Source organism: Spodoptera frugiperda, chromosome 3 (genome assembly GCF_023101765.2).
Source record: "Spodoptera frugiperda isolate SF20-4 chromosome 3, AGI-APGP_CSIRO_Sfru_2.0, whole genome shotgun sequence".
NCBI classification, from domain to species: Eukaryota; Metazoa; Arthropoda; class Insecta; order Lepidoptera; family Noctuidae; genus Spodoptera; species Spodoptera frugiperda.
The window spans coordinates 3972109-3999195 of NC_064214.1; the positions used below are offsets into that span (position 1 = coordinate 3972109).

General features: G+C 36.3%; 1 protein-coding gene and 3 non-coding genes across 6 annotated transcripts in view; 1 reads left to right on the plus strand and 3 right to left on the minus strand.

Moving 5' to 3' along the window:
- LOC118273947 (furin-like protease 2) overlaps window positions 1–27087 on the plus strand; it is a 168598-nt gene that overhangs the window by 106691 nt on the left and 34820 nt on the right. The window lies entirely within an intron of this gene.
- Window positions 12489–12570, minus strand: Trnas-gcu (transfer RNA serine (anticodon GCU)). Its single transcript has one exon. It is a non-coding gene; the product is annotated as a tRNA-Ser (tRNA).
- On the minus strand, window positions 22313–22383 carry Trnag-gcc (transfer RNA glycine (anticodon GCC)). Its single transcript has one exon. It is a non-coding gene; the product is annotated as a tRNA-Gly (tRNA).
- Window positions 26416–26486, minus strand: Trnag-gcc (transfer RNA glycine (anticodon GCC)). The gene has a single exon. It is a non-coding gene; the product is annotated as a tRNA-Gly (tRNA).

Below are 27087 nucleotides of genomic sequence, written 5' to 3' on the forward strand. Positions count from 1 at the left end.
TAAGAAAGGTTAGAACTCCACGCTGTAAACAAAAACTTTCCTAATAAGCTCATCATGTTTTCGCCTGAAACGGCTGTAGGAGACAAGTTTTTGTTGAAGCAAGCGTCTGTTTGTACCTCGACTTGTGTATGAAACGTACAATTTATAACCTGACCAAAACAGGGTTGTGGAGCTAATTCCCTTTGCTGGAAAGCAAAAAGATTCCCAACTAGATATCTAATTTACTTCAGACACAAAAGCGTTTCTTGTCTCTCTTAACTCGAACAAGTCATTAGCGAAGGAAAAACTCACTAGAAACTTTAATTTGGATCGTAAAAAATGTCCATGATGCGAAAATAATAGTTTTCACTTAGTCGCTTTTTTATTAGCGCCCGCGCTGAAATGTGACGATGAAGTTGCCTTTTTGCGTTGGTGTCGGAGTTGTTAAATTGAATTGCGCGACAGTTTAGTACGCTAAGTGCACTGCATGTCTGTAATGACAAAGACCATCATATTTTTATTTTTGACGCGGTGCCATCAAGTCGTTTGACACAATGTCTTGAGAGTGTTATTTTTATCGAAAATGGTTGGGGGATGTGTAACATTGCTGTAGTCAAACTCGATCTTTTGGGAAGAACTAAGACTAGTGTTATGCGAGTAAATCTTAGAGAGGCAAGTGTGTGTGCAAACTCCACGCGGTCTGGCGTGCACAAACACTTGAGTGTGCTGTCATTGTCGAGTAAGTGTCGACAAACATTCGCTCTATTCCGCGAGACGTCCTGAACCGGCTGTGTTTGACATGCTCCACCAAATCGACCCACAAGAGCCCTCGACATGTGTGCGACTACATTTACAACACACCACGGCGCAGTGCCGTAATGTGTCATCCATCACTAACGTAATTCTTAAGCGACACGTAATTTAGTTACGTAGTTGGAATACTTCGGAGCGTGTGCGCGCACACGTCATAAGTTAAGGAATGATTAAGGAGCTTCTGATCGAATTATTGCAAGACAAGTGTTTCGTTTGTGATCGGAGTAGCGTGTGCTACTGAGTCTGAAACACTCCTTGCAGTTAATTTATTTTGCTTGTACAATCTGTATAACTTATGACTGTTTAAACGACTATAGTATGATTTAATATAGACGAACAAAAACTTACCTATGTAAAAATATTTGTAGTTTTTCTAAGTCCTACCTTATTTGCATTGACATTCAAATGTTCTAGCAGAATTGCCAAACACTAAAACGGGCCTATAAAAACGAAGGCACTAAATTGTAAAAAGCAGACTTCAATTTTATCGTTTTTTATTATAAAAGGCACTTACGTATGAAGGTTAGACCACATGAGGTTTTCCAAAACCTATTACTGTTTGGTTCAAATTGTAGAAGAAATGTATTTAAGTTTTTTTTATTTTCTTTAGCCCTATTTTTGACATGGGTGTATTTTAGACATTTTATGTAAATTGCTAAAGCGTAGGTTGTACCATTTCTTGTGTCGAGTCCTTAATAACTTATGATTTTCAAGGAATACGTGTGTTAGCCAATTTTCGATATATTTTGTCTGTAACACCTGTAACTCGCGCCATAACCCAAAACCGCCACTAAACGTCGCGCGTTCGCGTTAACTTAACGTTTCGCGTCACGTTCTTACCGTCGATGGCTCTCAGAGGAGGCCCATTCTTCCCATTCGTTTTATAAGTATTCAATAGTGTTCACAGTTTGTACGTATTCGCTGTCGTTCGTGACTCGATTGGTTGTTTACTCGACAATTCAGACGTGTGTACAATGTTGGTTCTGAAGATAATTTTTATTAGGTAGCCTTTTTGTAAGTGAGCGACCCATTTCGGAAGCATTTGAGTTTCGATGATAGAAACTGGGTATTTAGAGGGAAGTTTTGGTCTTTCATCGTATTGTAGTTTAATGTGGATTCTCTTTAGCTTTGATTGTTGTGGGTAGCTCGAAGTTAGAATCATTAAAGTCATTGTTCATGTTATTTTTTATAATTGCTTAATTATTATCATATTTCTTTCTCGAACTCAAATTCCAGATCAATTATCGTGTAAGTTAAGTTGAAAAGGCAAACATAATAGCCTACTACAAGGGTCTATACTAAAGACAGTAACAAGTTCTTCAGAAACTCGAACCGATAAACACTGGGATTAGTGAACGTATGTTAGGAAAGGGTTTGTATTGAAATGACCCTACTGCCTTTTATATATTGGGCCGTGACAGATGCACGGGTCTATTCATTGTTAGGGTCGGATGTACCAAATGAATTGGACCAGAAACATTTGCTCTATCGGTTTTTTGGAATGCATTACTAACTTGGTTATCTGCCATTTGGTTTCAAACGGGAATTTCTTTGAATATGTATTACTTTTTTCCTTTGACACAACTATTTCGAAGAAAACGTCATTAATCTATACGTTGGATTGACCATTTTCGACAGCAACGCCATCTAGGGATAGTGAAATTGATGACCTTTATTGAAGTTACATTGAAAGTCAATCAATACTGTTAACCTTATTCAATATCTAATCATATGGAAACTCCGAAAAGGGTTTAAATAGATTTAGACGAACTTCTATTTACTTTGTGGAATGTTGGTTTTATTACTGAAAATTCTTCTGAAAGTCTGATTTAATAGCGGTCGGCTAGGCGAAAGATAGGCTTTAATAAAGACATGCCTGAACTAAATAAGGTGGTGAGATATTTTTGGTTATAGCTTTTCCACGCTTCATTTTTTTTCTTGTAAGCTTGGTAGTCTCTAAAAATAAGATAGTAGTATAAGTTAAAGTTACTCAAACCCTTTTTCTAGTGGCCGGTAGTGGTAGTGGTTGGTTTTGACGATAGTGTCCCATTATAGAATCCTATGTCCAGTAATGGATGCAAATCGGTTGATAATGACGATGAGCTGTGTGAATTTTCTCATCATAAATGTCCAAAATAATATAAAAGATTTTCGTAAATAACTAAAACGAGTACAGTAGATCGTTCAAAAACTATTAAGTAAGTTATTCACATTATCGCTACAACATGACTGGTTTATTACTCGGCGCACTAAACTGTAAAGCTATGAAGTTATTAATTATACTCGCTAATTGCGTTCAAAACTTAGGGCTAATGTGTTGTTCAAGTTATTTATGTAGTGGTAAACTTGCACGATTGATGGGACTAGCGCAAATGTACTGCTTTTTTCACACTTTGGAATTAGCTTCTAGTTTTTATTTTTGTGTTATGTTTAGTTGATATGTTTGTTATGTTAACACGATTGAGATATGTTTGTAGCAAGACTAAGTTTTTTAAATAGTCTTGCAACTGATTTTTACTGCATACTAAAGTCTTACTTAAACTGGATGTTTATAGTTACACCATGAAACGAATTTATAAGCTTATATTTTTCCAGCAAACACAGCACGAAGACACGAAGTCTGTATTTTATTTTTCATAAACGGTATGCAGTGTTAATTATAAAGAAGGTACGAAGAACGATCGCCGCTGTGGCGTCGACTTAATTCGTAGCTACGTTTACTGTGACTTACATAAATAACATATTATAAACATCGTTTTAAGTAAAAAAAAAACAACACAAAACTCTAATTTTACTGCATACAAATATATCTGACCAAAACAACTACATACATGTTTAATTAAAAAATTATTGCAGCTTTCACTCTGCTCAGCGGTGTCATTTGACAGGCGTTGTAACAAAGGATCAAAATTGTTTCGTGTATAACAAAGAGAATTCGTGTAGTTTTTAGGTTGGTACAATTTGTAATTATTAAAAAAACCACATAATTGACGCAACGTGTCACGGTTCAGGCTATGCACACACAATGTGCTATTATGTGATATTATCTGCATTTTACCGTCACATTACCCAAGCAACGCCATGTCATTACAATCGACGCTTTGACAGCGCGACTGTGGAACACGACGGCGTCGTTTGCGTCGCGTCGGCTCGCAGCCGCGCCGTCGCACCGCCGCGCCGACGCTCCTTTGAAAGACATAATGTAATATTCCTTTCAGAAAAGGGAACTGTGACAGGTGTGCGGAGCGTACACTTGAAATCTCGCTATGAAAAATGCGCCTAGCTCTCAGCTGAATTACATAATGCAAGAACGTGTCAACGCGTCGCAAATAGACGCGATACAACGCGACGCGGCGCGACGTACAGTTTTGAGATTCTTTGTGTTCGTAATAAGCGGCAGACGTACGTCGAATGCTCGTGGGGCAGAGCGAGACGGCTCCAAAAATTTCATATAAAAGAGAAGCGTGCTTGCCATACTTCACGCGCATGTGTTTATTATGACTTCTTCTATCTCAGTAAATATGATTTTCATTGTACGTAATAAAGTCGTAATAAAGGCAGGCCCGGGGTGGGACGGAAGGAAGCCTCGACCTTTCCTGTGGGACAGAGACCGCCGGTATATCGCCACGAATACGGTTAATATTCAACCACCCCAATGACAATATGAGGCCTTCGTTAAAAATTATATATTACAAATGTTCCAAACTAACTTGTTTGGGCGCTATGTTGTAGAATTTCTGAATACTTTTAACGAGGTATTATCATGAACAAATTTACGGCGGCCCTATCCAAACTCACAGATAATATGGGATGAGTAATAGAATCGCGAATATATTCCGTTATGGATTTCCGAAGTATAAATTAATCAACTGTCAATAGACGTGAATTTTGGTAGCCGTCACAGGCAGATGCTCATAAACGTGAAGCACTGGTACACGAGACTGGGTTTTAACCAATCTCAAGCTATTGTTCTAGTTTAACTAGTGTGTTAAGACATTTTATAGCAGTCATCGTACGTGTTTATGTGTTTCAAGCTACAAAAATACAGCAAAATAAAACATCCTTATGAAGAACTCAATCATGCAAGTTGTTCACCCTTCTATTTTAGAAAAAAGGTATTACCAACAAGTGCGGACAATATTGAGGAGCGCCGTACAAGTTTTACCTAAATCAAAGGAGCTCAACCCTTTTGTAAGTGAAGAATTGAGAGGAACCCTCAATTTGATCCTTACAATTTACGCGGGAATTGGCACACTTGTAGGCCTTTCTTTCTCTAAGCCTCTTAAAGGAACTGATCAAGGAAAATATTATAATGGCGTCCATTTCATTAAATAGTCTTTTGTTTTACTTTGAACACACGAATGGAAAATCTATTTTGCAAACAAGACTCTATTCAATTTATAATTTGGCAGTAATTGGCTTGACTGCGGGAGCAATACCCCCATTGGACGTTAATAGTTCCAGTAACAAAGTTAAACAAGAAAAAGTTTCTCTTTGTTGCTTAAATTTTCTGGAAACTTGGTGAGCATTAAAGGAAAATACATTATGTAATGTTATTGTGGCCGCGATAACGTGTTTTGACAAGGCTGTAATGTGATGTTCTTTATTTATATATATCCTGTTTTTGTAAGACGGTAGAGTCCGTCGTTGGCAAACAACAAACAGCCTATGTGTCATTTCGAGGAATATTATTCTAATGTCAGAACATATTTCCTGCCAAGTCATCAAATTATAAACCAAAAAGATATTTTCTTGTAGCATTTACAATTTCCCAACACTTGCTATGTTACTCAACAAAACGCACCTTTTTGACCGTTTGACAAACTAGAGCTCGATCGTTTCCGTACAAAACTAGTGACTAATTGAATTAGAAGGCCCTTGTGTTCCGAGACGACCGGTCTACGACATCCCTTGGCGAAAAAAGGCCCATTTATTACCACATCGTAGGCACTGCTTGGAACGGAGCCTTATTGCGAGCATGAGGCCATTTTTCTCGAATTGGTCGCGCGGTTATTTATATTGATTGATGAACAAACTAATACACCTATACACAGTATGTAATATTTTTCGTCTACAAGGTTAAAGTTTACAGGACCTAGGAGTTGTTCTGTTCTATTTTTAGTCGGTTTTGGTTGCTGAAGTTCCTATTTAAAGTTCAAAGTCTGATGGTAAACAACAACAACAAATTTCGGTAGTACCTTTTATTTTGTGTTGTAAATGTAGTTTCCTAGATTAAATTTTCCTATAGACAAGCGGTTAACTTTAAAAGCCTTTTAAATCCGTACACAAACAAGGTAGGTTAAGTACGTGCATCAGCCTCTCGAGGAATTCCTTCATGTTTAATGGGAATTAAATTGACCTCGTTTTCCTTTGACCTTTTTGTCGTCATGAGATAACTGGCCTCATGAAACGTGTGCGCACAACTTCTTTTGAGGTCTTCATTTTGAAAAGTTGCTGAAAAAATGGGTCACGTTCATACCACATAATAATATTAACGAGGAAATATCCTTTTTCACTCACTGAACTTTTTCTCATTCCATTTGTCACGAATCAATTCAGTCCAACTTAGTGTTACAATACATATGTAGATAGGTATTCGACACTCCTTATACTAAAATATTATATAACACCACCTTTAAACTTGAATACATTGAAGTTACAAACACATGTTGCACAGGGCCTTACATAGCCCTCGAATAATTGAATAGAATCAAATTGAAAGGGTTTTGTAATATACCGATCATGACACAATGTATTTCGACGGTATAGGAATAGGGCCTTATTGAAAATTGTACCCAGAATAATATAATACGTAGCTGCTAGGTACCGGCGTGTGAACCAGCAGTTGTTCTTTGTACTCAGTATATATTTATATGGAGGTATACGGACACGCGAACTGTAGGCTCCATTATACTGGCATTTGAAAGTTATTAGCTATTTGAACAAAAAGTAAACACGTTTAATGGAAAATAGATTTTGTAGCTGGAACTAGTGCTATTGTTACCAATATTAGGTTAGGTTTAATTCTGTTAAAGGCAAAATCAATATTTGGGTCTTAAAAGACCGGTAACTAAGGAAACGGCGTACTATAGTACCAAGTTCAGCCCTTTAATAACTGTTCATTCATTCATACAGGGTGTAAGCGGAACGCTCCCGAAAAACGCCACAAATTGTTTATGTTTTTATAATTTTAATCGTTTTTGTGTTTGTATTATTCATGCTATATTAAAATTCAGCATTAGATTACAACTATTATTACTTAAAATAAAGATTGAATTCTTTAATTTTTTAAATAATACACGTTTTTTACCATCACCTGTTTGCGACGTTTGGGAGCGTTCCGCTTACACCCTGTATATTCGTTATTAAGCCCTATAGTAATTCGCCACAAAAAACTAACCTTTTGATGAGTCCTACTTAAAATAGTTACTGTTTAGTTTAGTAAAATATTTATATCATACTTCGTCCGTGTTATTGTCATTACACACTACATTTACAGCACTAAAGACGTGTTTTATGACACCCATGACAATTGAGAGAAGTCCATACTTCACCAGCAAAGGCGATAAAACTCAGCATGTATAAAGTTTATTTTACACTGCTCGTGACAATAGAATCATGATAATAACCAACTCCATTGAAAAATTCTAGTCTCAAGGGCACACTCCATATATTTTTCAATCGTTGTTGCGAAAATTGTGTTTATTACTGGTTTCAATTCGACGTGGATAAAACGTAGCGACATTTTACTGATTTGCAAATTTTGCTAATAATCCTGTGTCCTGAATATAAATGACTCCGACCAATGTTGGATCTGATAGGCTACGGTTTATCTTGTTAAGAACTTTAAAATCATTACGTTTGTGTGTTCGGATAAATTCATCGTTAGATTTAAATTGTTTATTTTGCGTCCATAATAGTTACCATCGTCCAGTATACCTACATACACTGCTTGTTGTATCTTAAAAATCTTCATTTGTAAAGCCCGTTTGTAGACCCCAAGTTTGGCAAGCGGTTTGGTGATTGCATCTAAAATTCAAAGGATGCTGTTGAAGCGGCCGAAAGACAGGCTTTCGGCCGCTAATTACGGTTTTGACTTCTACTGTTGTTAAATAGGTACACTGAATTACCTCAACTAACTATGTAGTAGTAACATAGAGGTATGGCGTGACTCTAGGTGTAAATAATTATCAGTCATGTTTCGTAGATATAATAAAACAAAGGATCATACGCACAGCAACGAACCACACCAACCAAAATGTTTCATTACATTTAATAATACCGTAATATCAATCTTGTATTATTATATTTTACGTCGTTTATTACCAACAAAAGTCGCGTGCCTCAAATAATGTGCCGTGACGCAAACCATTTGACACGGACCCCGGTAAATATTCTCCATTGAACACCAATCTTTGTACTAAATTAAGGTACTGATAATGAAATTAAACTTGCGAACATTTACTTATTAATAATTCACACATTAATCGCTCTGTAATTATGTCGTTTGGCTTTTAAACCAAATTGTTGCATGATGAAGCACGCAACTTAATTTCCAGTTTTCATAGAAACAATATTTTATTTACCACATTTGCATATCGAAAAACATGCACTGCAACGAAATCTAGAACACCAAGCGGTGTTGATTAATAAATTCATGCATGTATCCAATATGCGCGGAGAATTAAAAATTTCTCATGCAAAAGATGAAAAAGAGAACGACTGCATCATAAAAATAAGGAAATGTTGCCCTCAAATGTGGAATATTTCTTTTTCCCCCAACTTCATAACGGTAAACTGCACGGTTTCCCAACTCGGAAATCGTAATCAATGTATTGAGAGGCTGCACTCATCCGCGATTCGTACCGGGTGTATTCGTTATTTTTACTGTAGAATACGGTCTGTATTTTTACTGGTGTTTGCTGTTTACATTGCACGCACGACGGATTGGTCGAATGTGCATTCCTCCTAGGGTTGTCTCTGCACTTTGCTCGCTTTTGACACGCTCTGATTTCTTCGATTGTCAGTCAAATTACATACGTGTCTCGACTGACATGTTGATGTATGTCAATATCTAGTCAGTTCAATCCGTCACCATCAAATGTCCTTGCCGCAAAATCGGAAGACAATTGAAATGAAGTTTGATTGACGAATCGGGGAATCCTTTTTCCTTCTACCCCAGATCTAGTCTGAACTACGTTCTATTTTTGAACATTGTATCTGCAGAACTTCTGAAATATTACAGCGTGGGTATTTGAAAAATTGCTGGCTTTGGTTATTTTTGCAATACTGCAATATTTTTCTATCTGCTGCTTTTGTTTTGATGTTTGCTATTTATAGTGAAATAATAAACTGCAAAACTACGTTATTCGTTAATTTGTACTACGTTATAATTTATACGTAATATACTCGTGTAAAATAATGTTGGGATATTTATCTTTGTTATTGGAATTAAAGTCATATTCAATAATGCGTGGAATAGCGTTCAATTAATGGTTTGTTTGCATCTGTTGAAGTATTACTAACGACTTGGAACATTCTGTTCTCCAACGGTCGAACATTTGAACCGGACCAATTTCCTTCCAAGCGTTAGTTGATCACTGCAAAAAGTGGCACCCCTACAATCCAATGAATATTCAGAGAACCCATCCAGTATTGATATGTTTGGCCTGAAGTGTACTTTTGGGATTATATAAGGTAGCGCATATAACAAGCCACTCGGGAAATAAGGGAGTTGATATTTTTTTCTGTGTACATTGTATTAATTGATTCGTTACAGCTCCATGACAATAATTCGATTCTTTTAAAATAATAATCTGTGATCTTTAAATCTAAGGCAATTTATCTTTTTATAATGTTGTGCCCATTTTAATATGTTTTATCGATCTCATTAGTTATTTATTTGGGACGCGCTAGACTGAACATCCTGTCTCATAAGTCATACAGATCAGGATGCTAACGTATTTAGTCCTGCAGAGCGTAATTGCTTTGCAAAACGTTAGGAATAAGATAGCAATCCGACACTGAGTATTATTTATTCCTACTATAAATAATATTCTTCACAATGACATGCAGCTATCTGCTATGCGTTTTATGTAAGGCGCTCTGCATTTCGACGGAGGTTGTTTATTTCAAACAAAAAGAACAATAAAATAGCAATTGTAACAACTAGAAAATCGTGAACAAATAGACTAAGTTGCGGTTTTAGATTTGTAGGTCAGTATTTGCAACACGCTATGTAGTTCAAAAACTATTTCGAGGAAGTTTTAGTACCTAAGTCCGATAACGATGTGGGACCATTTATTTTTCAATTGCCTTTTAACAACATTGTTTTAGTTATGCCCGGTTTACATTATTCCAGTATCCAGTCCAGTATAGATTGCTTACTGGACTGGATCTGTTGTCTACAACAGTTATTTAGAACGTTAAAGTGTGAACACTACATGACAATGTCAAGAAGAGATCAGTTTCATGTTTTAAACGTGCTCAATCACTCTTGCTACAAGAAGTTATTAATGAGGTTGATTAAAAAAAGGAACGGATTTGGGTGAGAAATTGGATCAGCGAAAGAGATCAAAAAGGAGGGTCAGTAATGCTTTTGCAACAACTGAAGGTAGAAGATCCCAATGAATATAGACTGGCACTGAGAATGACAGCAGAAAACTTTGAAGAACTGTTATCATTAGTTTCTATTAATATCCAGCGTAAGAATACGTTGTTCAGAGATGCTATACCCGCAAAAACAAAATTAGAAGTCACTCTTTCTTTTTTAACTACTGGAGATAGTTACAGAAGCCTCAGTCGTATGTTTCGATTGCCAGAACTTCTGATAACTTCTTCACCATTGTTAAATCCTTTTTCTTCGCAAAAAAAGTCTGCAAAAACAACCAACACGTGTGTACTTCGTCAGCACTGGAATGGCACTGGATTGGCCGTCTACATTATTCCAGTTGCACTGGATTGATCGCACTGGACCGAAAAGTAGACCGCGAATCCAGTTACTGGACTGGAATGCTTACTGGATTCAGTTCAAGTGCCATTTTTTAAGCAATCCAGTACTGGACTGGATCGCTGGACGACCGGGCATTAGTTTCCCGAAGATGCTAACAGTTTTAAAATCCGCTTAAACATAAACACGAAACAGTTTACGTTTAACATTGTAGTTAACCGAGTTTTAAACAACACAACTCATTACGTCACGGGAACGGAGTACACGAGCGCAAATTTACCTCAATTTAATTTCACGAGACAAGCCTTTTATACGTTTGGCGTCTGTTACATTTGAGAAGGTTATTTTTATTTTCAATCCCCCTCCATTCGGTTCTTATAATGTGATATTCATTTATTTTATTTCCCGGCGGATGGGCGCGCGCCTGTGGCTCGACGGAGGAAACAAAGCCATTTCCTAGACGTCGCCAATCCGTGCCTCTGTGGCCACTAGAGATACGGCTACGTACGTCGCGCGTACGACTGCCATGGAAGGGTCTGCCCGCCCGGCTCCCGTCGCCCGACCGACACTGACAACTGACGCGACACGTTATTAAATCTTGCTCTTTTATTCTTATCGCCTTTTTTCTTTTCTCTGCTTTTGACGGGTTACGGTTTACGTTAATTGGCTTATTTCCCTCAAATATAGCAAATAAAACAATCTGTTATTATTACCATTAAGCGGAGCACAGTCCGGAACGCTTTCGGAATTTTCAGATTCATTTTGAATTCACAAGTAGTGTTTAAATTAGTTTTCCCTGTTAGCAGTTGAAAGTCGTGATTAATTGATTGGGCTTTTGTTAAAACAGAACGCGCCTGCAGTTTATATTAATTTCAGAGAATGTATTGATCTACATTTTGCATGTTGGAATCCTTTTATCGAAATCCTTTAGGATTTAATTTTAATTATTTATACGTAAACATATTCATTCTTTTCATATTTTATGTCTTTACATCATGATTGATACGTTCCATTATTGTTTTACACAAAAAAAATTATTTCAAAAGAAATTCCAGTTTTCATTTGTGTTTTTCATCACTAAAGCCTTTAGTCCACAGTTTCGGTCATTTATACTATTGTTTACACATCGTTCAAATCCACGCAAAGCTGTAATTTATGGTCCAATGAAATATTGAAGAAAAATGTCTAACAAAAATACAAAAACATTTTTATGTTGGATATGTTTTTAAACAATACGTAGTAGATGAGGTTAGAAATCATGCGCCCTGTTTTCTTATATATCACCCACAGAGGAATAGCCTGTCTAAGACGTGTCGATTTAGCATTCCAACTGAATTTGACATTCGCAATGTTTATTGCCATCCCATTTTGCCGGCTTCTTTTGTGTGAATCTTTTTGTGGTATAATTTATCTAATTTGGAACAAAGCGGATTATACGCGAATGCTCAGTCAATTCGTCCTATACAGCCTTGAATTGTTATCAGAGAATACCGTTTTTCAGCTTTAGGCAAGGTGAATATTTAAAAATCCGGCTTAGATTTTTTATAGCTGGTGTTCGTGAAATTCTGAATCATTAACCTTGCCTAATGAAAAAATATTAGGCGTTTTTTGCTGTAATCTAGGTTGTAGCTTTATTTAATAATTACAAAATTCATTTTAGGGACTTAATTAAGGTCGGGGCTTGAACAACCTGGGGAACTGACGATGTTGTCTTAATAAATGTTTTATGATTTAAAAAAAGTGGTTACGACGAGGATGGGATTCGAACCCACGCGTGCAGAGCACATTGGATTAGCAGTCCAACGCCTTAACCTCTCGGCCACCTCGTCATGTGAGATAGTGGCGAAATAACGGTCTCGTTTCTTTCCCTACTTGGCATTACCGTTTTGTTTATTCGATCGCACAACTTTTTTCATAATCCATTGTAAACCTCATGATATGCAGCTGTTGTTCTGTTGCGCTTACTTTTCTTCTAATTTATTCGCTTTGTTGTGAACTACGAAGGATTTAAATATGAATTACCTAATACAAAAAAAATGTTACCACAAATGATGGATTAGGTAAGCTTAGGTATTATTATTTATCGATTACTGAATGTTTTTATTTAATATTTAAATTTATTAATTCATTAAGAAGTATTTTAATAAACTTTTTTATTTAAATCAAGTAATTATTTAGTGATTTAGCAAAAATCTTTAAAGAAGCGTTATGTTGATTCTTGATTTTTTTTTATTTAAATTGCAAATTCCTCCATTTTAATGGTTTGATTTATGATAGCCAACTTTTTCTTTTTATGATTGCAAACAATGGGGACTGCTGATTTGATTTATTACTACATAAAAAAATTCTTTCTTCTTGCATATAAAATGAATTCCAATTTGCTTTAGTCATCGAACTACAAGTGAACAATTGGACTTCGCTATTTCTTTTTTGTTATGTTGATTATCTAATTGTCAAATATTGTTCTTTTCTTAATAAAGACACAGATTTCATGTCCAATGCTACTAACTACTACCAAAGCCAACATAAAACAAATCTCCACCCAAGCAGCAAAAAACAGAGTAACCTCTCAAGCACAATTAAGACAAACCAAACCGTAAGAGCCTCAAAAATTGAATGTCAATAAGACAACAGTAACGCTCCGCTTGTGTCCACTTACCGTCGCCCCAATGCGACACTAACGCCCTCTGGCCATATGGGGCTACCAGTGTCCCTCCCAACTAAACCCGAGCATAAAGCCAGAGGATTTGCTCGAAGCGCCCGGCCAAATACGGAATGCACCTGGACCGATTTAACTTGGCTTGTTCTTTGTATTATTTACTTTTGAGGACTTACAGCAGTGTATATATTGGCAGATCCCTAGTTAGGAGAGACAACGAAGCTCCTTTTGAAGATTTACTGACTTAAAGAGCTAACTGAGCCACTGAAGCAGAGAATATTTTACTTTGGAACTATAGTTAAATATATTTTAATGTTATTTCTAGTTTTGGTTTAATTTTACTCATGCAAAAAGACTCATTGATGTTCATTCGTGATGTTGGACTCGACACGAATACGTGGAAGCGATATTTTACCTAACATTCAATATTGTAATTGATACTAAATTTTAGCATTAACAGAATAGATTCGACTGTAAAAGCTAAAATTGCTTTAATTAAACATTACTTTTAATAGTTCGTCAAAGACTCTTGAATTATTAAGCAAAAGTAAAACGTACTCCGAAACACAATACAAGGGAACTACTATTACATTAAATTTAAGCAAAATCAACTATCTGAATATATTGTTTCCGACATCATGGCTGCCGCTCATTAAGTATTATAACTTAAACGTCACAGCGCCGACCCATGTAGCAAATTGTGCTCGTAGAATTAATTCAGCTTACATAGAAGCTATAACAATAACTGGATATCATTATTATTCGCACAGGGCAGGGCTGCCAGTAGGAAATGAATATTCCATTCGTAATGGACCTGTACTTTCTTTCATTAAAACTTACATTATGTGCCCCACTCCGCTCTTGAATAATTACTACACTTCTTCGGAATTTGAATGAGCCGACGCGTCGGTAATGAATCGAGAATTTCATCGCTATCGTTGCAGTTGCTTGTTCATTCTGAATAATTCATTTTTCTCTAGTCAATGTTAGGAATTAGTTTGGACATTTTCTGTGACTTAGCTCTGTGTGTGTCAAAGTCACAGCGCATTGTTCGCCTGGTAAGGAGAGTTCAATGCATGTGTGATGCATATTCGAATTTGAACCGTTTGAAGTCACGTGCAGGTAAAAGGTATCGTGTTCAAAGACTTCGCACTGAGCAAGTAGCGACAGATTGCTAGCACGTAGACTGGATATCTATACATTTCTTGGAACTTACTATTTCAAAGTAGCGTGTTCGTAATATTCTTGGAAGCATAAATATCACTTGAACTAAATCTCGTTCAAACTTGAAGAAACTTGGTATTTCATAGAATCACCTATACATTATTGATTAATAGGATCGAAATGGAGTAACTAAGTTATTTCCTTTACAAGTAACAAGTTACCAATGTGATGTAACATTTACTTCAATGTAACTTCTGGTTAGCCTTGAATGGGTTTGATTGTTTTAACTTTAATAACTCGTATTAGTTGTGCTGTCAAATGTTTGATCTGTTTAAATACGTACCTAATGGTTCTTGACAGAGGGTGTTTCCTTACTTGAATAAACTTGAGCCTTGTTATTATATGGGTAGTATACTTTGGCGTGTCCTTGTCACTACAGAACTTTCGGTGTTAATTCTTCTGTTGTCTTATGATGATGATGATAAATGAAGAAGAAGATGTTTATCTTACTCTTGTATAAATTATTCTAAAGTTTTCATTACCAACATTATTAATCATAGTTGAGCAACTCAAGATTTTACTTGTTTATTTTACAACACCATTTGCTTAAACAACTAACCTAAAACATTTTCCTAAAAGACCAAAATTCATCTACATCTACACCATTATAAGAAAATACTCCGAGCATTACACGAAGCACTCTGAGACGCTGCTACCGTCTCAACAGCAGAGTAATGTCTATTTCCATCGCTTGTATTAAAACTTTTTAAGCCTAACAAAATATTGTTGTTCCTTCACTGTTTTCCATAGAGGCTTGCTTGTTGTTAGGTACTGCCGACATATTGACGGCCATAAGGGACAAGTTTACACAAACAGTATTAAACAACGCATTTGTTTTTCTTGCCTTTCTGTACCAAGTATTATCATTTTTATGCTCAAGAAAATATGTGTGTCGTGCGAGTTTTCTTTGTCTGTTTGCTTGCTTTTATGTCGATAGATAAGTATTTTTGTTTGATGAAGTTCTTTGTTTATTTTAGGTGATCTAGATTGAAATTATTTCAATTTAATGTCTTTAAAAATCATTTTAAGTGGCAGTTGATTTATTTAACTAAGTAAATTTATTTTCTTTATTATATGGCCTTGCTTTCTATTTCCTGGTCTGGTTGGAGTAGGAAGTTGTAATGAGTTTTAATTTTACTAGATGTAACATGAACAGACATTTATTTTGATAGAAAAACCCAATACATTCACTATCGTATAATAGCAACGGATTAATTACGGAAATTAAATATTTGGTACCAATTCCATTTATCTATAGGTTTAATGTGATGTGGGAGAATCCAGATTGATAAGGATTACGATAATACGTAATAACCAAAATGGGATACTTCATAATTAATTGTTATCAAAGATTAAAATATAATGTTGATAATGTGAATTAAAAAAAAAATGGTTTTGCTACCGGTTTTACGAGTTTTGGTTCCTAAGCTGATAATAAATATGTTCTTCAGGTATCTTTACCTCCCCCAACCGTTTCAAATCTTCGCCTATAGTCGAGCGCACGCGTTGTGATCATCAGCGGTCGTGTGTGCAAATTATCGATTCTGTTTGTCGTCACGTCTGTCAATGTGCCGTTTACATGTGCACGGATGGCGGCTGATTGGCCTCTCATTTGGCCCGATTGTGCCTCACGCATACATAATTTGTGTTCAGCGTCGTCGCCATTAAGATAATCTCCCGTTCGGCCCGAACCTGGCCAGCCTCAATGATTACCACGATGCCGGTGTTCGGTTTGCCTGCAATCGATTATATCGGTCTGTTTGTGTTATTACAGCTTAATTAGGAGGTCAGTTTACGTCACTGTGGTTTTATGCTCGATATGCGTTCGATAATGTCGATAATACAGTCAAATTGTTGTAGTCTTTTATTTTCATGTCCGGTTGTTCGTTAAAAAGTTCCAAGAAACAATTTCTGCACCAACATGTTTATGCAAAAAGGCAATTTGCCTTACGTGTTTAAAACATAAAATAAAAGATTAAAACTAAATTATTGTCTGGCATAAAACTGCAGGAAACATACAACATTGTACGAAAACTTCCGCCGACTAGCGACCGTGCACTCCTTAATAACGCAATTTTGAGTCATAAAAGTGTGAGGTCGGTCAGTAGTGCGGTGCGCGGTACTCCGCCCGCATCGTTGTGCTTGAAAACCACGTAACTTTGTGAGCCGACAAGTGCCAGCCACCATTAAAACTTAGTTCTAGGTGACACAACGCGACACACAGTCCGTGCGGGCGCCGCCGATGTGAAAGTAATCTCGCTGAGGCCGAGAAAATCGCTTTTAAAAGTTTACCTTATTGCTGAATGCTTGCTCCTGGATAAGTAAGCGAGTGAAGAAACGTCACGACACTTTTATAATGATTTATGATCATGAACGCTGTGAAATATAGCGCAACTCTGCGAGCTCACAATGTAACTCTACTTTCCATCGTCAGATGTAATTACTGTGTTGGTGTGTTAGGAATATACATTGTTATGCATTGGACCAGCACAAATATAGGATTAATAGCTGTAAGCCATTGCGACTTATGGTCCAAGTTGTTTATTAAACAATACCCCAGGGATTCATACATTTAGCTACCTGTCAACAGTTACGCTACTATAGCGTGACACCCACACATGATAAACGGGAATGTTTTAATACGAAAAAGTAGTGCCACGAATTTATAGTTAATTTCGGAACATTAGGTTGTAGCAATAAATTTAATGGCGTATAAGCGTAACATAACTCCACACATCCTTTTTCATATCACGCAGGTGTTAAGTTCCAATAAAACAGTAGCGGGTGGCGGCCCGCCCCCCGGGCTGTTACTAATGCAGATTGCGTTCAGAAGGTCATATCTAAATCACGGGATAGAGCATAACGTCAGTACTTTATCTCAACTCCGCACCTGACGCCTCCCTCCGCTTGAGTTATAACGTCGGTTCTCCTTTTGTTGTTTACGAATGAGTTTTTCACGCTTTTCTTAGGCCGCGGACCGGTTCTTCGACACACCTGGTATTCTCCCTCGTGTTATATTTATTGTACTCATTCTATGTATATTGTGAGGGAATGCCGAATAGTAGGCGATGTTGGGAACTTATCACGTTTATATATTTTTTCTCTCCTGCCCCCAAGCTCGGGGATGATGTTTTTATTATAAACACGTGTCAGGACTTGGAAATATTTGCGCATGTTAACGCTGTAGTAATGTGCCTCGTTCACGTATGAAGAATTCTATTGTGCGTTGCGTGGGAAATGTTTGATTGAGGAAACACGCTGCTATTATATTTATTATCGTTATAATTCCATACAAACTGTGTTTGTATTAAGTACAAGTTCAATTATAACCTGTTTATGAAAGTGGCACGTTTCACTGTTATTCATTTTATATAACCCGATTTTGTACCATATAATTGGGTATAATTTACTAGTTGGGGCATAATTTCATTTATAGAATTGATCATTTCACTAAAATATGATTATATCAAATACTCTAACTGCTCTAGTAATAACAAACTTTTATTTAGACAGACAAATAGTAATATTTGCGTTACCGTTGTCGAAATTAAACACTTATCTCGGCTATATGAATGGATGGGAATTGTGACAAAACAAATACGTAACAAAAGTCGTTACGACGCTAGCTTTTGTCCAAATAGCAATTTATGAATTGCTACCGTTAGTATTTTTGATTAATCTCTGGAATAACATTTTTCTTGCATATGTTAACAACAGCGATTAGTAATAAAATCGAAATTTCGTTTTCAAAGAAAAATACAGATATGTAATATGCTGTTGACTTTCCTTTCAGGTCGTGCTGGTAAAAGCATTGTGTTTAAGTACTGATTTAAAAAGAAACAAACATTTTTTAACCATGATCATTTAAAATATTTTATATTTATACTTAACCAACTTAGCGGTAGGCCGACATTACCAGGACTTCAGAAAAACCATTAACAAATGTAAATGGCCGCGGTGTCAGGGGACGTTTTGATTGAATTCTGACGGCCATGTATTGAGTATTGGCAGCCGGCCAATTGGGGACATAGCGTCGCCTCGCCTCGCCTCGCCTCGCCTCGCTTCTGCGAATGACGCTTGTTGACTGAGTTGACTCCCTGTATGCAAATGAGTGATTTTATTGAAAATTTAATAAGCGGTTTATGGAAAACGTGATAGGTAAACCATTTCACCTTTATGTTTTGTGCGCGAAAATTATGCTTTAAAATATCTACGTCGGTTTCGTCTGACGCGGCGCTTTTAATGGACGCGCCGAAAGTTTTCGCTAAAATTATTTGGTAATAAAAAGTTTAATATAGGCTCTAAAAACAACATAAAACACGCGGTTGCAAGATATATAATTTGTTTGATCTCAACGTAGTAGGCACATTATTTAGAAACACTGTTTCAAATGATTCGTAGAACATTTCAATAATTACATAGTTATTATTGAAGTCTTGATAACATGCCAAACGGTACATAGTCGAAATAATTCCAAACAGCCTGTATCTTCTTATTAGCAACGAGTAAATATCGTCGTTTCTATTCGGAGCAAAATTTTTATTAACCACTCTGTATAGCAATAACAGTTATTTATGCGGCCGCAGTGTTTACATCATTTTATATTGTCCAACTTAGTTCTCGTATGGTTTCTATGCCCGTTTTAGGATATTAGAGTTGGCATTTTGCGGGATCGTTATAGTTTTCATTTCAGTAAGTACTAGCGTTAACTAGCGGAACGTAGTTAGTACTCGGGGTGCATACACTATATAAATGAATATGGTATTTGTGCGGCTGCAGAGCGACGAGTAAACACAATATCACTCAGCCCCGGGAAGCAGCTTTGTTTGCGGCGCGTTCATTAATTTAATTATTGCAATTTATTTTAGAAATCGGACTGGAGTTGATTTTGTTTCGGTGTGCGCCATCTTTGTTTCTCTTGTCTTTTGTTGTGGAAGATTTACACTTTTTTAAATTGTGGTGATTTTAATGCTTGATGGGTACTCTTGATAACTTTAGTGACAATGTACGTTTATTCTATTTGAGTATAATTGTCAATTCAGCTTTTCAGTAATCAATTTCAGAGTTGTTAGACAGAATTGTTTGCTGTATACTTAATTATTTTATGGCACTGACATTTTAAATTAACTAAAGTAACCGTCACGAGAAGCTATAAATTATGTAAACAAACATCTTTTACTAAGTAAACATTTTATACTGCGAGATAATAATAACTTGAACATATTCAATCGACATGAAATATAGACGGGTTATATGAAAGTAACAACCTATTTAATTTAGTCGAATTATATTTTAACGACGCAAAGCGCTGTCGTTTGTGTTTCTTGGTACCGGAACGCGTCCGTCGCAGGGATTGTAAACTATCGGGACGCCATTTTGAAATAAACAGTCATTCGAGTTTCGAATGCTTACGAGTTTGTTTCATGGCTTTGCATATATCGCGGATCTGGTTGTTATTGTTAATTTTGTTATTGTTTCGTTATCACTTTTTACTTTTACGTTGTGAACTCCTGAACACTTGTTTACAAAATTTATAGCTTCTCGTGGCGGGGACTTTAAGTACTACAGCTTTCTCTCAAAAATAACATTTCTGGGAAACATACAAAAATGTGTAATTAACTTGTTACAACTTTTATTTTCTGTTTCCTCGTGACACATAATTACATGTACGTCTGTAGTCAAACGCCGACGCGACGTCCAAAAAGGTATTCCACAAATTTAATACGAACCAACGAAAAAGTTCACCGTCCAAAATTCCTATTTTCGTATAAAATTTAAATAATATTTGTCATACAAACATCCCTTTTTGTTTTCCACCGGTAAATAACAAAATGAGTGGTAAATTCCGAGCTTAAATTAATTTACTCGATGAAAATAATTATCCTCACTGAAATAACTTGTGTTACCGTTAGAAATAGAAATTATCTCACGAGATAATGTTATTTGACTGATTCAATTCAGCTTCTAGTATAATTGTAGGTATCCTCTTAATTTTTTTGTGTAGTTTAAAAACGAAGCATATTTTTGAGAATTAAGCATTTCGTGTTTAAAATATCATCATACAGCAGGATGGAGTTCATTTAGGTAGTTTTTGTGGTAAACCGACCGAAACTTAAAAGGCGGCTCTAAAAAGCGTATTAACAAAAGTGGCACGCCATTAACACGAGTAGTGCACACAGCACTGTGCTGGCGTGCAATTTGTGGCGATATTGTCGCGGCCCGCACCAGAATGTTCGCTAATGCCCTCCAACATTAAGCCTGCAGATTATCTGGGCAAAGCCCTAAAGTCTCACTGTTCCAATAGTCCTTAGGGTTGCCGATGAAACTTTTTTAAAGAGAATAAAAAATATGGCAATTTGTTATATTCCAGTCTAAATAAAATCATATCACCAGTAAACCAAAACCAAATCAATGAAAGCATATGTCTTTAACACAAACCAGAATTCATACAGCCAGCGGTGATTGCGCCATTCAGCTATCAATGTAGCATTCACCGCCTTTCGTTTACGGCTAATAGAAAATAAAGAGCATGCGGCGCAAAATGCACTTTACGTTCTGCGTTGCTCCATGCCGCTGCGGTTTTGCAGCGATCACACAGCGGGGAACGCCGTCGAGAAAATCTTTTGACCATGACACAATAAACGAAAAAAGAATACCACATTCACAGACTACCTACATGATTAATGGTACCGCAGTACGCTCATAATTTTCTGCAGGAATTGGACTTTAAATTAATCTATGTTCACTAGCGGGAACAGGAACTAAGAATTAAGTTTGTGATTTAAATCAGACCGTTGGAAATATTAAAGAAAAATGTTTCTACACAAATTGTAGCTCTTTTTTTGAGGGGGGAAATCATCCAATGTCTTCTTCCGCCTTGGGCGAGGCGAGAGGAGTGTCAGACTCTTACTGACTAAAAACACCCCGTTCCTACTCCTGCTTTTCGAGCCGGAGCCCCGGTAAACCCGCTAGGTAGTCCGCAACTCCGGATACAAATTATAGTTCAGGGTAATATTGTTGACGCGTAAAATTTTAATTCTCCTTTATCTAACCACATTTTAGTGAGTAGGTATGCGTGTACAATGTACGTTGTGTTCAGGTACGTATACCTACATTTTGCTTTGTCGACGGACAATCGAAATTGTAGTGAAATATAAAGGGCGAGCGGTGTGGAATGCACTTTGCGTCCCCTGGTCCCCCGTGGCTGCGGTTAAGCAATGAGATCAGAGAGCGTGCATGCGAGAAATTCCCGTGGCTACCCATTGGAATAATAAATATATTCTTCAGGTACTGACACAAAAACTAGTGCAAAAAATATTTACACAAAGTTTTAGGTTGGAAAGAACATGAAAGTATCTTGAGTTTTTAACCTCAGAATTTAGAAGATATGTGAGTGTAAAATAATTTTTATATTTCCGCGTGAATTCAGTGGCAGCCCTGTTAATGTCGCGCCAGGTGAGGATTAGCGGATTAGAAGAGGAAGTGAAGACGATCCACATCTTGAAAGAATTCCACCGGTTCTATCTTACTTCGTATACTTTTCGTCTACACCAGTAACTTTGTTCATATTTTACTCAACAAAAATAAAAGGATAAAATGAAGGAAAATTCTTTGAAAAATACGTCATAAAGTATTTAAAATTATAATTATTTTAGAATAAAAGTGGTACGAAATAAAAAAAAAAGGAATGCATCGGCCGGGAATCGAACCCGGGCCGCCCGCGTGGCAGGCGAGCATTCTACCACTGAACCACCGATGCTGATGAGAGACGTTCTGAATTTACAAACAACATTGAATTTATTAAATGTGAAAGATTAAAAATAGATGTTATAATTTTACGCTACTTTTGAATAATAAAACAGGTTTTGCTCGCACACCGGAATGTGTGTTTAGCTGTGAATAAATAGGTAATTATGCAAATCAACGTATTTACGAGGGTCCACAGATTGTATGAATACGGAACGCCTAGGATTTACGATTATATTGAATTCATTATTCTTTGAGGACCTCACTTTTATGTAGTGGCACCCGGCCCTTTAATTTTAGAATTCATGAGTCAGTAATCATTTTCATACTCAGCACTTCACTCCGGTGCGCGGCGCTGATATTTTCATCAACTTTTTTCTGCGACATGACCTTACAATGACAGCAATGAAGTTTAAATTAAGGGCAATTTTTCTGGAAACTGTCAATAGCTTGGGATAAGTAAAATTGACAGCTTATTTCGAATATTCCGAATATTTAAATGTGCCACGCATGTAGTTACGAAATAGAGTAACATTTCACCTTCAGCTCTCGAGTTTTGCAAAAAAACTTGGGTAGCAACGTTACTGTCGGACAAAAAATCGGCTTTAACGATTTTACGTATAAAACGAGAGGAGCGTGCTCTTTTATTTCTGTTTGTAGCCAATACTATCGGATTTCGTTACGCGCGGCTCGGACCGATTTTACAATATCACGAATTTTCCCAGCTGCATGTCCCACCTGGTTTTTGGAGTAGAAAGTGGATTTTTGGGTATCCAGCCCCGGATACCTCTATAAATTTCCTTTCTTAAATCCATAATTTTTTATTCTTAACTCTTGTTCTTTTTTTGATTCACATTTCACCAAAAATTTTATTCTAAAATATATTTTATCTCTTTTCAAACATAATTAAAAGTGATTAAAACAAGTAAAAGTAGGGGATCCAGTAACAAAAGTCGCTAGTCTTTTCACCGTTTTTATTCCTCATGGCTTCAGCTGTTATTCATCGCAACGTCGGCTAATGCGGAGAGCTCTTCTCGCGAGGGTTGCCTTTGAATTCGACTCACTCTCGGCCTCTTTGCTACTATAAAGTAAATGACGTTGTGCAGCCTAGGCCTTAGTGCATTCATACGGGCTGAAGCCAAACGACCTATTTTTGTCACCTCCCGCCGTTGCTTGATTGGCCCAATCATCTGTTCAAATGGCAGCCGTCGGCTCCTCGACTTTAAGTGCATCGTTATTTTGAATGGCGATTTAATTTTTTAATTTTCCTTTTTGTTAATTAGTATTCTTGCAAATTGGATTGCAGCCTCTTCACTAGTTGAATCACTGCAGTTCTTTTTAATTATGTCATCCAAGTTCTTAACGGATAAATGGATTCAAAAGTACTGCATTGGTTAAAATAAATTTTAATACACCAAACCAATATCTGAAAATAATGTTAATACACAATATTTTCAATATAAATTCGTCGTTGGTAACAGGCAATGTTTATATTAAAGAATCGCTTGTCAATACCATTCGTGTCGCCAACACTGCTGAACGGAATAAACGTTGGATTCCAGATATATGTTTTATTTATTGACAGCTGGCTTTTGCCACGCATCTCGGGATCAGCCACCTTGCTTTACTTCTATCCTATACCAATATTGTGATACCCGCATTATTACTTGCGTTATTTCTTGTATCATCCTTCTGATGATCTCGTTTTTCAAACGTTTTTCCTCTTCATATTTATTTTGTCGTATTTGCTTAGATTTAAAATGTTAATGTTTGATAGCTAATACATATGTATTATGTGATATCGGTAAAATATGTTGTGTCCAATATTTTATCGCACCTTCCATTTTCTGAACTAATACTTGGTGATAGTTCTTTTCCGAACAGTAAGAAATTCTAGTACTGCTTATAGTACCGTCTATATTTATTTCTCACATAAAGATATTCTGTAGTTTATGAACGATCTAAATTCTATGTGATATGTAGTTGACGTCCTTGCCTTGTAGTAAAATTCTTGTTGAAAAATGTAAGCAATTTTCAAGGAGATAAATCATGTGCATAAAGTGGCGTAATAGAAAAGACAGATCCTTTTAGAAGATGAAATTTAAGGATCTTCTATAAATGCACCATGCAGAAAAAGCTACTTGATTTTGAAATGGAAAATGTGTAGCATATTCGAAAGTTTTCTGACAGTTTATTATGGTGTAGTTTTTGAAGTAGTTTGTTAGTGAGACGGGTTCGAATGAAAAAATGTTAGGTACCACGTCTATCATATCGAAGTGAGCATTGAACGAGTTCAGATATCGGAAATAAAACGTTGTCGGATACGCGGCGCGGTTTCCGATATCGGGCGATGCGTCATACAGGCGTAACTCGTAACTGGTAATGTATTCATCGGAACGAGAGCGAGTACCATGGTTCTACGAACAAAATTCAATTTTTATTGGATTGCGTCGTATTGTGGTTATGTTTGGGTGTCTTATGGCGTTGATTGAGTAATTTGAAAACGTTCCAGCAGTAATTTGTTTGTACAATTTAACTTCACCCTTCCTCTTTATGATAAATTGCTGTTTTATTACAAACAATTCAATTCACATCTCCCTGAGATATACATACATGCATGATAGTTTCGGAAATTAGTTCTCACATTAATTAGTCCAACCCTTGACATGACATGGGTTACATTGCAGATAGTAATTTGACAGCTGATAATATTACAGCGATAATTGGACATCTAATCAGTTGTCGAATTTGTAACAATTGATTAAATATTTGTTCAGACCTGCCTGACATATTTATTCAATGTGAAAACCAATTTGCGGTATATCGAATGGTTATATGGTTGTGTTTGTATCAACCGGCTACCAAAATGTATCAAGCTTCATTGCAATAATATACTAATTAATAAATAATATTTAGTTATCAGCAGAAGATTAAGTTTCTGGCAAAACTGTTTTATACTTTAGGCTAGTAAATCTTTGAAATCCAATGGTAAATAGAATAGCTACATATATGATCATACCTAACATTCCTGATGACAACATGATCATATGCCCTTTCTCAGGACCAATTGAGACCTCTCTCAGTACTAGCTAATTAACTTTAACTTCGTTCAAACGATATCTAATCATAGCATGGATATCACTTGTTACCTCACTGTCTACATCAAGTGTTACGATCATACAAGTATTGCAGTCACACCGATGCAAACGTGCGAATTGCATACATATGGAGTTGCTACATGCTCTTTATTTTACACGCTCGCGCCCGTTGCGTCACTCACCTGAGCCAGTAAGTGAATGCGCACTCGGAATACAAATACGGATGATAATGCCATTTCTTATGGAGTTGTGGGAATGTTTTCTGAAGTGGCTGTGGATGTAGGTAAAACTGGTAAAAGCATATTCGTTTCATGACAATGTTCGTGTATGATACGGGACATTTCTTTTGCTGTTTATTGTGTAATTTTTCTATGGATCCCATTGAACATAGTAAACTATTAGGAGGTTGAATTAATATGAGATGAACTTTAATAGATACTCGTCGATACGACTTGAAATTCTAAGATGTTTTTTAGTTCTATAGTCCAATCTTTTTGCTGTTCAATAGTATCATTTTCTAAAGTAAGAAACTGATTTCAATATTAGTTCCAAATGCAAGTTCTAATCTATCTCGAAAAGCCACAAATTCAGTTGAAATCGGCGAATACATTTCACTAGTTATGTAGTCACTATCTTTCCGACTCGAGTATGTACGTGCTTCAATTTGTTGTGTATTTTGTACTATTTGCGATTTCCAACCGAATACAGTTTCGGTTTTATCGTCTTTGCTTGTATGACTTTATTTGAAAACGTTCCGAATTTAGCAGGAATTTACATGTTCGTGTTGTATGCTCAATATAGGTTCATAATTTTGTTGATTTAAAACTTTTGTAAAATAACATAAAAATACTTATAATATTCAAATGTGAAAGAAAAAAAACCCAGATTTTATCATGCAATAATGTGTAGGATGATAAGTAATTGAGAAAAAATGTACAAAAAGAGATTGCATCGGCCGGGAATCGAACCCGGGCCGCCCGCGTGGCAGGCGAGCATTCTACCACTGAACCACCGATGCTCACACTAAATTTGCGAATTACACTACCTATTTACTAAAGTCTAGATTTTAGTAAAAAAATAAAAATTGTACCTATCTACAAACTGGTTAACGTCTATTTGCATATTGTAATTGCTTTGATTTCAGTATGCAAATATTACTGACTAACATCAGGTATTTGTACGCGTAATCGTTCCGTAATATTTTTATTGATTTATCTGATATTACTATTGCGCGTACCAATTATAGCTAGTAGCTACCATACAAATGTTTTGATATTTTATCATTCATCGGCTTTGCTTTATCAATTAAAAAATAAACGTAAATATTTTATTTATTTTTTAAATCGCACATTTTAGATTAGATTAGATTTCAACCATGATCCCCCACTGCAGAGCAAAGGCCTCCCTACCCTTCTTCCCCCCTCTCATATTTTAGCAATTTTAAAATATCCAAAAATCTATTAGTATTTGATAGTCCAATTTTATTTATAGATCGTTCAATGCTTCAACGTGACTTTAAGAAATATTCGAATAACATATTCTTTATACACCATATTACGTTCCAGCTGTTTCGTCGCAGTTATGACGTCACACAGTTCGTTAGTTCCATATATAGCACT